Here is a 13,570-nt window from a genome sequence, read left to right as displayed (position 1 = left end):
CGCTAATCCCTTGCAGCACGGAACTCCCCTCGGCTGCGGAACAACCTGCCGAAACGTCCGAAAACCTCCCAAGGCCCGAAGTCAAGCTCCCGCCAAACTCTACACGGAGAATCCGACAATAAACATTAATTCTACCTCAAAAACAGCAATAGAGAGGAGCGAAATTCCGACCTAGCAAACCTTTACCAAATCCAGTAAGTAAGGGCTTCGTGGATTTCTCTCGAAGTCCCGAATTCAACGAACCAAGTCCCGTCGAAAATCGACGCTCCTACGCCGAGTACGAACTGAAATACCAACGGTCGACGCTGGAAATTCTGCAAATCAGCACCAAGCTCGAAATGACAATACTTGAAGCAATGCAACGGAACACTCACCTCAAAGGCTAATCGGACATCGACGCGGCGTCGAGAACGGCGAAAACGCACCCTCGCCTAGCTTCCTCGCAGCGCTACGATCCCAACCGTACCCTCGAATGGCTTCGCGACGCGTCGTCGGCGTCGAACTCGTGCTCGCGGCTACCTCCACCGAGCTCTTTGCTTCGGTCGAACAAAGAGAGAAGTAAAAAAAATTAGGCAATGCCCACCTGATTTGATGATAAGCATGCATGGGTGCACGTGGCATCCAAGCCACCTCAATTAGCACCAACCGACCTAAAAATAAATAAGTAAATTAATTACTTAATAAATATAACAAGGATACTACATCCTCCCCCACTACAAAAAGTTTCGTCCTCGAAACTTAAACATACCTCAACACGGAGTTACGAACAGATCGGGGTAGGACTCTCTCATCACCGTCTCAAGCTCCCAAGTCGCCTCCCGCTCCTCGTGATTGCTCCACTGCACTTTCACATACGGGATGACCCGATTGCGCAATTCTTTCGTCTCCTAAGCAAAAATCCGCAATGGTCGCTCCTCGTATCTCAGATCCTCGCCAATATCTAGTGGAGTGAAGTCAATCACGTGAGAGGGATCGAAAACATATCTCCTCAATGCTGAGACGTGGAAGACATCGTGAATGCCAGCTAGTCGCGGGGGTAGAGCGATCCTGTATGCTACTGGTCCCACTCGCTCCAATACCTCGAAAGGGCCAACAAACCGTGGACTGAGCTTTCCCCGTACTGCAAATCGGCGAATCCCTCTGGACGGCGAGACTTTAAGGAATACATGATCTCCAACCTGGAACTCCAAGTCTCATCTCCTGGTATCGGCGTAGCTCCTCTGTCGGCTCTGGGTTGTCAGAAAGTGTCGTCGAACAACTCTCACCTTCTCCTCAGCCTCAAGTAGAATCTCCGGTCCAAGTGTCCTCCGCTCACCCACATTGCTCCAAAACAGGGGGGATCGACATCTGCGTCCATACAACGCCTCAAACGGAGCCATCTGAATGCTCGTTTGATAGCTGTTGTTGTACGCAAACTCAACCAGTCTCACATGTCGATACCACCCTCCTCCAAAATCCAGGACGCATGCCCTCAGCATGTCCTCTAGAGTCTGTATGGTCCGCTCTGACTGACCATCAACCATCTTAGTTCGAACCTTTTGCAACTCTAGAGTCGGAAGCTTGCTTTTCTTTAATCCTATCCAAAAGTGTAGGTTGCACCACCAAAGTCGTCAGTCTCAAAGGTGTATCAGGAGCCACCACCTCCAACTCCAACCGCTTCATCTACTCAATCAACGGCGGTTGAGTAACCATAAGCATCGCTAAGTTCTTAGTCGATTTCCGACTTAGCGCATCCGCCACCACGTTAGCCTTGCCCGGGTGGTAAAGTATCGTCAAATCATAATCCTTGAGTAGCTCCAACCATCTGTGCTGCCTCAAGTTCAACTCCTTCTGAGTGAATAGATACTTTAAGCTTTTGTGATCCGTATATAATTCACATCGCTCGCCGTATAAGTAGTGGCGCCATAGTTTCAAGGCAAAGACTACGGCCGCCAACTCCAAATCATGGGTAGGATAGTTTCTTTCATATTCCTTCAATTGGCGAGATGCATACACGATCACCTTCCCGTCCTGCATCAAAACACAGCCCAATCCATTGAAGGAAGCATCACTATAAATCACATACCCTGCTCCAGCGGTCGGCAAGGTTAGGATCGGGGCGGTCGTCAATCGCTGCTTCAACTCTTGGAAGCTCCTTTCACACGCATCATTCCAAATGAACTTTGTACCCTTATGCGTGAGTCTCGTGAGGGGAGTAGATAACTTCGCAAATCCCTCGACAAACCGTCGGTAGTAGCCGGCCAAACCAATGAAGCTCCGTATCTCGGTCACACTCGTCGGCCTCGGCCAATCCTTGATAGCTTCAATTTTCCTCGGGTCCACGGCTATGCCTGATCCTGAAATCACATGGCCCAAAAACGCCACCTCTCTAAGCCAAAATTCACACTTTTTCAACTTGGCATAGAGCTTCTTTTCCCGAAGCACTTGAAGTACAAGTCTCAAGTGTTCCTCGTGATCCGAGTCACTCCGGGAATACACTAAGATGTCGTCGATGAACACCACGACAAATCTGTCTAAATAAGGCTTGAAAACACGGTTCATCAGATCCATAAAAGCTGCCGGGGCATTAGTAAGCCCAAACGGCATAACGGTAAACTCATAGTGTCCATACCGTGTTCTAAAAGCCGTCTTCGACACATCCTCAGGTCTGATCCTCAACTGGTGATATCCCGACTGCAAGTCAATCTTGGAATATACACAAGATCCCTGGAGCTAATCAAATAGATCATCAATCCTCGGTAATGGATACTTGTTCTTGATCGTGACTTTGTTAAGTTCACGATAGTCCACGCACAAGCGAAGTGATCCATCCTTCTTCTTCACAAACAAAACCGGTGCCCCCCAAGGTGACACACTCGGTCGTACAAAACCCTTATCCAGGAGGTCCTGCAACTGTGCCTTCAGCTCCCTCAACTCTGCTGGTGCCATTCTATAGGGTGCCTTTGAGATCGGGGTAGTCCCGGGGACGAGATCTACCACAAACTCAATCTCCCTATCAGGAGGCATGCCTGGTAGCTCCGCTGGAAACACATCTCCAAACTCCCGTACTACGGGAATATCCTCAATCCTAGGGGCGTCATCCTCTCCCCGCAACACAACAGTAGCCAAGTAGGCTACGCAGCCTCTACTAATCAACTGCCTAGCTCGGGAGGAGCTAATCGTCATCGCAAACAGCGAACTCTGGCATCCTCGGTACACAACCTCCGCCTGCCCCGGCTCTCTAAATGTCACCGTTCGATTCTTACAATCGATGGTGGCAAAGTACTTGGTCAGCCAATCCATGCCCAACACAACATCAAACTCCCCGAGTTTGTGCAAAGCTAGCAAGTCCACGGGCATGATTCAATCTCCAATCCTAACAGGGCAACTGGGGAAAAACTCCCGAATGTCTAAAGAGTAATCGGGTACTACGACTCGGCCGGGATGTAACAAAGATACAAATGGGATGCCATGAAACTCGGCAAACAGCCGGTCTATAAATGAGTGCGATGCACCGGTATCAAACAAAGCTCTAGCTCGAATACCATAAAGTAAAATGATACCTGCGACCACATTCTCGGCTGCTGCCGCCTCCTCAGTCTGGGCCGCATACATGCGCCCGCTCGGGGCCTGTCGTGACCCCTCCGCCTGTCGCAGAACTGGCGGCCGTCCTGCCTGGTGATGCGCAGAAGATGTCCCCTGGCTGGGACCTGGCGATGCTGGTGCAGATGCCGCAGATGGCGCTGGCAATGGACTCCTCGGGCAGTCCGACTGGAAGTGGCCCTCCTGGCCACACAAGAAGCACCTGCCCCGGCTGCGTGTACACTGTCGTGGGTAATGAGGGCCGCCACAGATCACGCAGCGGGGAGCCTGGCGACGATCGGGTCCTCCTCGCTGGGTAGACTGGCCGCGTCCTCGCGACTGGCTCCTGCTCCTGGGATGCCTCGGCGGCCTCCGTGAGTGCGTCTGACTCGCACCCTCAGCCGCGGGTCTCTTCCCCTTCCCTTTCTCCAAGCTCTCGCGACGCTCCTGCAGATCCGCCGCTCCTGCCTCCACTATCAAAGCTCGATCCACAACCTCCCGGTAGGTCTGGAGGTTGGAAGACTGCACCAACCGGAAGATAGAAGGCCGCAAACCGCGCTCAAAGATGCGGGCCTCGTCCTCGTCGTCCCTCACAACAAACGGTACACAATGGAGTAATCGAGAAAACTCCCTCTCGTACTCGGCCACGGACCGCTCATCCTGGCGCAAGCTACGCAAGTCCTGCTCCATCTTCCTCTTGACGCTAGTAGGAAAGTAGTGCGCCAGAAGAAACTCCTTGAATCGCGTCCATGTGATCGCTGTCAAGTCAGTGCTGGGATTGTCCTGGATGTCCAACCACCAACGGTAGGCCTCGCCGTCAAGAAAGTGAGTGGCGAGCCAAACCCTGTCCCTCTCCTCAACGAAGGTATCTCGAAATAGTTTCTCCATGTGCATCAACCACTTCTCAACGATCCAGTGGTCGATATTCTCGCCATCAAACATCCTCGGGCTGCACCTCCTGAACTCACTGAGGCGCTCCATGAGTCGATCCCGCTCGGCTCCTTCGGCCATCACGGGGAATGCTGCCCCGGTCGCCGGTCTCTGAACAGGTAGTGCCGCAACCACCTCCTCCTGAGGTGCGGTCGCCGGTGCCGCACGTGAAGAGCTGGGCGCGGGGGACTGCGCCCTCGGTGCGACGTCCACCACGGGTGCTTGCGGTGTAGGGCCCTGGGTCTCCCTCGATGCTGCCGCCTGCTGAAGTAGGAGGTCCTCAAGATGCTTCATCCGCGCCTCCTGCCGCTGAGCTACCTCAGCCTGTCGATGCGCCGCTGCCGTCTGCTGCGCCAACAGGTCAGTGAGAACCGCAAGCTGGGCCCTCAAGTCACGGACCTCACTAGATCCGGAAGTAGCGGAGGTCTCGACCTCCTCGGGGTGTGCCGCATCATCCGCCCCGGCAGACTGGGAGCGAGTAATCGGCATCGTCACTACAGAACATAAAAGCGCAAGTTAGTAACCCACGCTATCGCATCCCCGCTCAAGTAGATAAAATCCCAAATCATGCGAAAGTAAGGAAGTGTCCTTCACTACTAACTCCCGATGTTACGTTGTCGGCCGCCAACGTAACCCTCCGCGAAGTTAGAAGCCATACACTCCGATCAAACTCTAACTTTTTAGAGTTGTCATAAACCCAATCATAATACTTTCGCTCACAAGTCAATTAGACCTCGTCTCTCACGAGCCTAATTCCTATAGTCCAACCGGCCTAAGGTTCGCTAGGTCCACTAAGACTCAACCCTAGGCTCTGATACCAAATTAATCTGTCACGCCCCGGGACCGGCGGAGGCCCTCCCGGTAGCGTGCCCAGACCCGCCATATGTCTACACATATAAGGCGTCTAGAATGAAAGCGGAAGTAAAAGCAAGTAGTAAGACAAGTAGAAGAAGTGAAATAACAAGCAACTAATGATATCAGAGCGAGTAAGGTTCTAACATCTATACTAATAGTAGTAGAACATAACTAATACATAAGAGTAAACGTAAGTTATACAATATCAGCCTCTAATACAAAAACGGTGGTCTCTAGTACACTGGTAAAACTCTCAACCTCTCCAAAATAAAGTACAACGAGAGGTAGACCACCTAGCGAGTCGTCCTCGTAGGAAGCTAGCTCGAAGCAACTCCCTTCCCGCGATCCCTGGCCTCACCCTGAGTGGAAGGCTTTGAAAAACATCGAGAAAAAGAGGGCATGAGAACTATAATTTTATAGTTCCCAGTGGGCAATTACTGACCTCAGCTCTATGCACCACTAGGCCCCAAAAGAAAAGGGTAAGTACTATAAGCAATAATAAGAGTAATAGCAACAACAATACGAAAGCATAATTGAAGAGCTAAACCGTTATATCTCAAGTAAACATGATGTCATAGTGATGTACATCTACGCTATCATAAGATAATATGTCCAATGCATAAAGAGTAAGCTCTAACCAAGCAACCGAGTATACTACAATGCAACAAAGAAACCGGCAAGTGTGCTACATGTACCAATGCTATATCATGAGCATGTCAAAGTAATCCAACTGCTAAACCTAACTAGTAGTGATTATTAATTCTCAACACTGTGTCGATTCCCATTTCCAATCAAGAACCCACCCAAGGTAGTCCAGCTTGTGCCGCCTAAGTGCCTGTGATAGCCCGACATTCCTACTCTTGGAATGTGTCTGTCCCACTCGACCCCGTAGGCTTCTCAATACCGCACTAGCGATCAAAAGTCGCGTAGGCTAACTCCGGAGTGCCGGCTTGTAGGGAGCGACCCTCACAAGCATGTGCGAATGAGCACAAATGGCAAGCAAGCATAGTCCAAGTCTCAAGTATCCAATCTCATGTCTCTAACATGGTATAGTCACTAGCATCCCGAAGATCTAGTTTAATTCACAATATGAAGTTCCAATATACTAAGTCTTGTGCCCCTTTATGACACTTAGACATTTTAATGAACAAGCATATCCAACTCTTTCAATGGCACTATCCACTAGGTTTACACATGACCCGAGCTCAATGCCCCTTCATGACATTAGCCCAACTATTCACAATAACACAAGTCCCCGAGCCTCTTTATGGCCTACCAAGAACCTTCAAGTTCAATATAGGAATAGTCCCTAAATGCATGCAAGAGGTGCTCATTTTCACAATAGGAGTTATGATTCCAAGTCTAAAAAGGATGCCAAATATGTGCAAGTACCACATGCTAGTTCTCTACTATATAGGGGTCCGAAATTTCCTTACACATAACATAGGCATATTAAACATCCTAAAATTCACAATAAATATATCTAACATGATTACGCATGCTTTTTCAATTTACGAAACCCATTTCATCATATATGAGTATTTCTCATATGAAGGCTAGGTCAAACCCACCGAACCGTCGCGTGCTCCTTCGAATCACCGAACGGAGTTGTCCACGAGTCTCACAATACCCTAAAAGTAATCAGCGAAGAGATACGAGGGCATTACGACCATCCGAGAGATCAAACATTAACCTAGGAGCAAAAAGGGCCAAAATTTACCTCAAGAGTAGAAATCTCTCCCAAAGCTCCAAAAGAGAGCTAGAACCCTTCCAATCCAAGCCCTAGGAAGGTTCTAAGCCAATCGATTTGGGTCCAAAAGCCCTAGATCAAAAATGCCCAAAATAAGCCCTAAATCTCATTTCTAGGGTTTCATCTCCCAAAAATCACAAAAACAAGAATCTAGAGGAGGGAAACATGATACTAACCCTTTGGAAGCTTCAATCCAAGCCCAAAATGCCCTAGGGTTGAAGTTTGGTCCACCACTAAGCTCTACAAGCAAGCTCCAAGCCTTGCAAAGGTGGGAAAGAGAGAAAGGGGTTGAGCTCCAAGCTCCCTCAAACTAGCTCCTCTTCTTCTTCTCCTCCTTCTTCTTCTTCTTCTGTCTCTAGAAAATGTAGGGAGAGGGTGAAAATGAGAGAATGAGAGAGGGAAGAGGAGGAAATGGCTAATAAGCCCATCTAATGTAACAAAATCCAGTGAGGCCCCTCAAAAATTCATTATTGCAACAGCCTGGTCTGGACAGTTTTCGCCCAGAGGGACCGGTCTCTCCCCAGCAGGGACCGGTCTCTCGCTGCGAACCCGAAAAACCAGCGTTCGGGAACCGGTCTCTCCCTGCGCGGGACCGGTCTCTCACTGCGAAGACGCGCTCGGGGACCGGTCTCGCCTGCCAGGGACCGGTTGCCTCAGGCTGCCTCAACACTGCTCACTGGGGGGACCGGTCTCTCCTCCCAGGGACCGGTCCCCGAGAGTGAAAACTCTCAGGACTTGTCAAGAATTCCGATTTTCGAACTTTTTAGGTCGGAAAACATTCTACAATCCTCCACCAAGTGTGGAAAAGCTCGAAGTATACCCAAACACTCGAACCTCGCAATTTGCAAAGGTCCAGTGCGTCACACACTGACTTCCTGCTCAACCATCTGCCACAACATTCACCCTGCCGGGATGATACTGAATACTAATGTCATAGTCCTTCAGTAATTCCAACCATCGGCGCTGCCTCAGGTTCAACACCCTCTGTGTGAACAGATACTTGAGACTTTTATGATCGGTGAAGACCTCACAGTGCTCGCCGTACAAGTAATGCCGCCAGAGCTTCAAAGCAAAAACCACCGCGGCAAGCTCCAAGTCATGCGTAGGGTAATTCTTCTCATAATTCTTTAACTGTCGTAAAGCATAAGCAATCACCCCACCATGCTGCATCAGTAGGCAACCAAGTCCACTGTGCGATGCATCAATGTAGATCACTAATCCATCCCCCATCACCGGAAGGGTAAGGATAGGAGCTGACGTCAACCTCAGTCTAAACTCGTCAAAGCTCCTCTGACAGTCGTCGCTCCAGACAAAACGAATCCCCTTCCGCGTCAAGCGTGTGAGGGGTGTGGAAAGCTTCGCAAAGCCTTCCACAAACCGACGGTAATACCCTGCCAGTCCCAGAAAGCTCCGCACCTCAGTCACCATCGTCGGTCTAGGCCAATCCCGAATAGTATCAATCTTCTTCGGGTCCACTGCTACGCCCTCTGCTGAAATCACGTGGTCCAAGAAAGCAACCTCCCGTAGCCAGAACTCGCACTTCTTCAACTTGGCATACAACTTCTTCTCTCGCAGAAGCTATAGCACAATCCTCAAGTGCTCCTCATGCTCAACATCACTCCGGGAGTAAATCAAGATGTCGTCGATGAAGACTACAACAAATCTATCCAAAAACGGCTTTAACACTCTGTTCATCAAATCCATGAATGCGGCAGGGGCATTCGTCAATCCAAAAGGCATCACCGTGAACTCATAATGCTCGTACCGAGTCCGAAATGCCGTCTTGGGAACATCCTCGGCCCTCACCCTCAACTGGTGGTAACCTGACTAGAGATCAATCTTCGAAAAGACACAAGATCCTTGCAGCTGATTGAACAGATCATCAATGCGCGGCAGAGGTACTTGTTCTTGATGGTCACTTTATTCAGCTCCCGGTAATCAACACATAACCTGAGCGAACCATCTTTCTTCTTTACAAATAACACCGGTGCTCCCCAAGGTGATACACTGGGTCTCACATACCCCTTATCCATCAGATCTTGAAGCTGCGCCTTTAGCTCTCTCAGCTCAGCCGGTGCCATCCGATAAGGTACCTTTGAGATTGGTGCAGTTCCAGGAACTACATTAATCACAAACTCAATCTCTCTCTCCGGCGGCAACAAAGTCAACTCATGAGAAAACATATCCGGAAACTCGCGGACTACAGGAATATCCTCGAGTCCTGGTGCCGCCACAGGTACCTCAACAACAGTCGCCAGAAAGGCCACACATCCTCTACTCATCAGCTGTCGAGCCCTCGCCGAAGATATCCAGGTGGCAAACAACGTGCTCCTGCAGCCTCTGAAAGTGAACTCCTCCTGGCCTGGCTCACGGAACGTCACTGTCCTCGCTCCACAATCAATAGTAGCATAGCACCGCGCCAGCCAATCCATACCGAGCACAACGTCGAAGTCCTGCAGCTGCCCTAGCACCAACAGGTCTGCGGGCATGACCCACGAATCCAACTGCACCGGACACGACCAACAACACTCTGCAACCTGTAAAACATAGTCCGGGATCTGCACCTCTCGTGCCTGTGACAATGCCCCTAACTCTAGACCATGCAACAATACAAATGCTCGGCTAACAAAAGAATGCGAGGCTCCAGTATCAACAAGAGTACGAGTACGAATGCCGAAAATCAAAGTGATACCTGCCACTACTCGGTCGGCTGCTGTAGAGTCCTCCACCTGAGCTGCGTAGACTCTGCCACTCGGAGCCTGCTGTCGCCGCTCACCCTGACGAGGCGTCGACGATCTATACTCCTGGCGGTAACTCGGTGCTGCTCCGTAAGACTGCTGGGGTGCTGATGGGGCTGAAGCTGATGATGGTGCTGGAGATGCTACTCGGGGACAAGCTACCCTCATGTGTCCCGGCTGACCACATCCGTAGCACCTGCCCTCTCTCTGCTCGCACTGCCGGGGCCAGTGTGGTCCCCCGCAGATCACACACTGTGGAGTCCTCTCAGTTTGCCCCTACTGACGGGATCCCCTGAAACGCTGACGCCCCGAAGATCCACGACCCTGAGAACGTGATCGTGGAGGTCTCGGCGGACGTCTGCTGCTCGACTGCCCTCCGTCATCTGGAAAGGGGCGCTTCCTGTCCTGACCCTACCCCACGGCCTGAGTCCTCTCCTGGAGTGACACCTCACCTCTCTCTACCCATAAGGCCTGCTCTATGGACGCATCCAGGGTCCTCGACCTCTGCGTCCGCGCCAACCTGAAGATGTCTGGTCTCAGCCCCCGCTCGAACATGTACACCCTGTGCGCCTCGTCTCTGGCCACAAATGGCACACAATTCAGGAGTCGAGTAAACTCCCGAATGTACTCCTGCACTGGACGATCCCCCTACTGAAGCCTCCTCAAATCCTCCTCGAGCTTCTGCTTCACACTGTTGGGAAAGAACATCCCAAACAGCATTCCACAGAACTCATCCCATCTCAGCTGCAATGCTACCAGTCCCTGCTCTCTCCTCACTCTCCGCCACCAGGCGTGGGCGTCACCTGCCAAACAATGGACTCCCAAAGACACCTACTCCCCCTCAGGAATGAAAAGATCCTCGAATAGCTTCTCCATCGCACTGACCCATCCCTCAACAACCCAGACCTCAGTGCAACTGCCATCGAAAATTGGTGGATCAAAACGGCGAAAACGAGCCAACCTCTCCGTACACCGCTCCTGCTCGGCATCTGTCAACTGTACTGGCCCCCTAGCAGGCGCAACTGGCACGGCCGGAATCTCCGCTGGTGGAGATACAGCTACGGCTGGTGCGGCCACTGGAGTTGTCGGTGGCGGAACAATCTGCTCCGCTGCCCTCGGTACTGCACTCGATGTCTGAGCCACCCTCTCACACAACCTCTGCAACAACTTCCCCTGCTACCTCGTCACCTCTGTCAGGGAAGCCAACTGAGCACGCAAATCAGGGGGCGCGCTAGCCTCCGGTCTGTCACCCTGCTCCTGTCAAGTACTCTGCCCCATCTGGTCAGGTCTCTCAGGAGGTCCCGCACGATCCCGCGCCAACTAAGCATGCTCCCGCAATGACGGTCGACCTCGGCGAGGATACATAGCTGAAAAGAACAGATCGGGGTTAGTTGAAACACAAACACTCTTGACCCAATCAACGAAAGTCTAGAAGGCGGTCCCTGTTTCCCTCCAAAATTATGTCGTCTGCAGCCAACATAATTTCTCAGGCCAAAACAGGAACTCCTTCGGTCACTCACTCCACTCTAGGAGGAGTTAGAATAAATAATCATTGACTTTCGCAATTACATTACACCTCTCGCGTCTGACTTTCCTAAAGTTTGCCAAACTTAGGTTTTCTAGGTCCCAACGACCTACAGCAAAGCTCTGATACCAACTTAATCTGTCACGCCCCGGATTACACGTTCCCCGAGCACGCCGACAAATCCGCCGTATACAAAGAAATTTTTTCTGTATACGAAGCGACAGCTGTACCTGTAAACCATACAATACTACAAACAGTAGTATAGAGCTGCTAGAGTAAACAAAAGCTAAACAAACTGAGCTTCATATACATAGTTCAAAAATCAAAATACAGAGTTACTCGCACTGGCGAGTTAAGTACTATGTACATAAGCTCGAAATAAAACAACTACCTGCAGTAGGGTGCCTCTAGCTCTGCTCGGCGGGTAGGGCTCTAACTCGCGACGCCCTTGCCTCGATCCTGATCCGCGGAAGGTGCAGCAGCCGAAACCTGTGACTCTGCAAAACAGGGGTAACAACAGGGCGTGAGAACTACTGTAAAAACAAGTAGTCCTCAGTGGGTACCGCCCAAAACAACATCGGTCCACCCACTAAGTCTACAGAAGGGAGCAAGAATAGTCAGAAAAGCAGGAAATAAACTCTACCGCTATCAATCACTACACTATCATGCTCTACACTAACCAACTGTAGGAAATGTCAAATCTGACCCAATCCAATCGGGACTGTAAACCTACCCGTCCCTGGGACTGTGAATACACCCGTCCCTGCCCAGTTGCGACTATCCAGCTACCTCCACACTAACTGGTCCGTGGAGAGCAAGTCCAACCGGCATGAGCGACACCAACGCGAAAGCACAAAGCCCGTCTCCGGAGTGGCACTCGTGGGAGCTACCCAACCGAGTATGCAGCGTATCTCTGTCGAGCTCAATCAGGCTCTCAAAAGCCAAAGTCCAGTAACCGACTCAAACTGGTCTAACAACCAACAGGTATCGTGTCCTTGGCACAATCCAACGCCAAAAAGGCGATACGGGTCCACCGTCAATCCTGATGGCACCCAACAATCAAGAACAGCCTGAACGCTACAGTAAAAATACACTCGGCATCCCAGCACGAGCGTAACTGAAAACTAAACTACCTGGAATACTTACTTTGAGGATACTGCAACAGTATAAATTAATACAACGGCCCCTAGGGCTAAATCAGGTAATTTAAACAGGTGACAGGTCCCAAAACGCTTGTTTTCTCCTAAATCAAGTTCCAAGTCCAACATGTATATTTATTTAATTTATTATCACATGCTCCAAATTCAGATTAGCCATTCACATAATAATCCATGAATTCGAGCAAAAGTAAACTACACAAAATCTAAAATTCATATATGTTGACTACTAAGCACTTAGGAGTATAAACCGATGATTAACCCACCTCGCTCGCTAATCCCTGGCAGCACGGAACTCCCCTCGGCTGCGGAACAACCTGCCGAAACGTCCGAAAACCTCCCAAGGCCTGAAGTCAAGCTCCCGCCAAACTCTACACGGAGAATCCGACAATAATTATTAATTCTGCCTCAAAAACAGCAACAGAGAGGAGCGAAATTTCGACCTAGCAAACCTTTACCAAATCCAGCAAGTAAGGGCTTCGTGGATTCCTCTCGAAGTCCCGAATCCAACGAACCATGTCCCGTCGAAAACCGACGCTTCTACGCCGAGTACGAACTGAAATACCGACGGTCGACGCTGGAAATTCTGCAAATCAGCACCAAACTCGAAATGACAATACTTGAAGCAATGCAACGGAATGTTAGATGTATGCCCTAGAAGCCAACCAGGCCGACACATGTATTCTTTCTAGGACATAATTTTGTATTTGATTTTAAAATATTATGAATAACTTTGGGTTTTTATTTCCATTCATGTTGTGTATGTGTCCATGAATCGTCCAAGGAATTAATAAGATGATGACATATATTCTCAAGTGTTGAGAATTTGAGACATGTGTCATTGGTGATTAATTCCTAAATGCTCCCGATCAATGGATCATCACGGGGACGGTGATTGATCCGATGAGATTGGTGCATAGGTCGCTTCCCTTTCAGGGTAGACGAGTTTCGAGTCGACAGTGTGGGGACACTGAAGCGAATATGCAGGTGGTTGTTAGAGAACAAGGGTACCGAGCGTGACCAACGCGAGAAGTCACTTGGATGTCTACTCACT

The 13,570-nt window shown here is 50.2% G+C and overlaps 2 long non-coding RNA genes across 2 annotated transcripts in view; both read right to left on the bottom strand.

Moving 5' to 3' along the window:
• LOC109708271 lies at positions 1–536 on the bottom strand. The gene is made up of 3 exons (XR_002215702.1): positions 375–536; positions 172–305; positions 1–99 (listed from the first exon to the last, which is right to left on the bottom strand). It is a non-coding gene; the product is annotated as an uncharacterized LOC109708271 (long non-coding RNA).
• LOC109708265 overlaps positions 12,744–13,570 on the bottom strand; it is a 1,772-nt gene continuing 945 nt past the window's right edge. The window contains exons 2-3 of the long non-coding RNA XR_002215701.1: positions 12,960–13,093; positions 12,744–12,887 (exon numbers count right to left, since the gene is read on the bottom strand). This is a non-coding gene — a long non-coding RNA (uncharacterized LOC109708265). The remainder of the gene's footprint in view (positions 12,888–12,959; positions 13,094–13,570) is intronic.

The sequence above is a fragment of the Ananas comosus genome, linkage group 3 (assembly GCF_001540865.1).
Source record: "Ananas comosus cultivar F153 linkage group 3, ASM154086v1, whole genome shotgun sequence".
Classification (NCBI taxonomy): domain Eukaryota; kingdom Viridiplantae; phylum Streptophyta; class Magnoliopsida; order Poales; family Bromeliaceae; genus Ananas; species Ananas comosus.
This window is presented reverse-complemented; position numbering and strand designations above follow the sequence as displayed.